Genomic DNA, 2,500 nt, shown 5'->3' with positions numbered 1-2,500 from the left:
TTTTGTCCCGAGCCTTAGTAAGGCCGTCCCATGCGCGTCCCGTGCCGTCCGAGCCTCACCAAGGCCGTCCCATGGCGTCCCGTGCTGTCCCATGCCGTCCCGAGCCTTACCAAGGACGTCCCATGACGTCCCGTGCCGTCCGAGCCTCACCAAGGCCGTCCCATGGCGTCCCGTGCTGTCCCATGCCGTCCCGAGCCTTACCAAGGACGTCCCATGACGTCCCGTGCTGTCGCATTTTGTCCCGAGCCTTACTAAGGCCGTCCCATGCGCGTCCCGTGCCGTCCGAGCCTCACCAAGGGCGTCTCATGGCGTCCCGTGCCGTCGCATTTTGTCCCGAGCCTTACTAAGGCCGTCCCATGCGCGTCCCGTGCCGTCCGAGCCTCACCAAGGCCGTCCCATGGCGTCCCGCGCTGTCCCATGCCGTCCCGAGCCTTACCAAGGACGTCCCATGACGTCCCGTGCTGTCCCGAGCCTTACTAAGGCCGTCCCAGGCCGTCCCGAGCCTTACCAAGGCCGTCCCATGGCGTCCCGTGCTGTCCCATTTTGTCCCGAGCCTTACTAAGGCCGTCCCATGCGCGTCCCGTGCCGTCCGAGCCTTACCAAGGCCGACCCATGCCTTACCAAGGTCGTCCCATCGATCTCGGAGAAAGTACATCATAACATCGGAATACACCCCGACATCGATATCGGAGAAAGTACATCATCATAACATCGGATCGGATGCGTATCCGTCCAAGTGCCATCGACACTTCGAGAAGTTCGGACCTAGCTTCCTAGCATGTTGATGCGTCGGTGCTAATGGGGACATAAAGATCCCACGACGTTCCGAACGGAAGTAGCCGAAGTGTTCCGTGCGTGTGAACTCCATTGTCCCATGTGCCGGCTCTTGACTCCTAAGATGTCCCATGTGAAGGCCCTTCATGGCTAAGAATGTCCCGTGCAGCGTCCCTTGATGATCCCCATAAGGTGTCCCATGTGCGTCCCATGCCGTGCCCAGCCTTACCAAGGCCGTCCCATGCTGTCCCATGCGCGTCCCGTGCCGTCCAAGCCTCACCAAGGCCGTCCCAGGCCATCCCGAGCCTTAGCAAGGCCGTCCCGTGCTGTCCCATGCCGTCCCGAGCCTCACCGAGGCCGTCCCGTGCCTCACCAAGGCCGTCCCGAGCCTTACCAAGGCCGTCCCGTGCTGTCCCATGCCGTCCCGAGCCTCACCAAGGCCGTCCCGTGCTGTCCCATGCCGTCCCGAGCCTCACCAAGGCCGTCCCGTGCTGTTCCATGCCGTCCCGAGCCTTACCAAGGCCGTCCGATGCGCGTCCCGTGCTGTCCCATCCGTCCCGAGCCTTAGCAAGGCCGTCCCATGCGCGTCCCATGCCGTCCCGAGCCTTAGCAAGGCCGTCCCATGCGCGTCCGATGGGATTCCCGAGCTTTACCAAGGGCGTCCCGTGCTGTCCCATGCCGTCCCGAGCCATAGGGACGCTGTCCCGTGCGCGTCCCGTGCTGTCCCATGCGCGTCCCCTGCTTTGGCTCGGCTGGCCCGTGCATTCTATGGGGTCGTGGGACATTTCGAAATCCACCCGGGCCATTTCGACTCTCTCTTCATTTATACTATTGAGGTATTATTTATGAATTATTGGAGAAAAGAAACGGAAGAAAATATTTTTTTTTCTATTTTTTATGAATTTTCCGGTGTTTATTCACTTAAAAATTCATAGAAAAATAAATATTTATCGGAATCGCTATTATAATATATCAAAAAATTCCTTGCGAAAAGGCCTTTCCAACGAGTATAAGTTTGCTGGATTCCGACGAGTAACGAAGGAGTAAAGGCCCAGTATGCTTGGTTAAAAAATTGATGTTTCCTTGTGAAAATAGGCAAAACAATAACTTTGCACTATAAGGGGGAGGGTTGAGCTCCTTCCCCAGAGCGTGCACAGCACTTGTGCTGGCACGTTCCCTAGTGCTCGCCAAGCACCATAGGGCATCCAAAGGGCAAAGCCGAGCCTACTACATGATGGGAAGCTTCTAATATGTCGGAATACGAAGAGATTTCGTGCGACCCGAAGCTCGGCTCGGGCGTCCCGGCCTGTCCCGAGCTGTGCCGAGCGCGTCCCAGGCCGTCCCGAGCCAAGTCTCGGGCGTCCCAGGCCGTCCCGAGCCAAGTCTCGGGCGTCCCAGGCCGTCCCGAGCCAAGTCTCGGGCGTCCCAGGCCGGCCCGAGCAAAGTCTCGGACGTCTCAGGCCGTCCCGAGCTGTGTCGAGGCCGTCCCAGGGCGTCCCGAGCTGTAGCGAGGGCGTCCCAGGCCGTCCCGAGCCACGTCCCGGGCGTCCCAGGCCGTCCCGAGCCAAGTCTCGGACGTCCCAGGCCGTCCCGAGCAAAGTCTCGGACGTCCCAGGCCGTCCCGAGCAAAGTCTCGGGCGTCCCAGGCCGTCCCGAGCTGTGCCGAGGCCGTCCCAGGCCGTCCCGAGCAAAGTCTCGGGCGTCCCAGGCCGTCCCGAGCTGTGGC

Source organism: Eschscholzia californica, unplaced genomic scaffold (genome assembly GCF_041429995.1).
Source record: "Eschscholzia californica isolate CP2 unplaced genomic scaffold, dmEscCali1.0.p SCAF_199, whole genome shotgun sequence".
Taxonomy (NCBI): domain Eukaryota; kingdom Viridiplantae; phylum Streptophyta; class Magnoliopsida; order Ranunculales; family Papaveraceae; genus Eschscholzia; species Eschscholzia californica.
Note: the sequence above shows the minus strand (reverse complement) of the source record.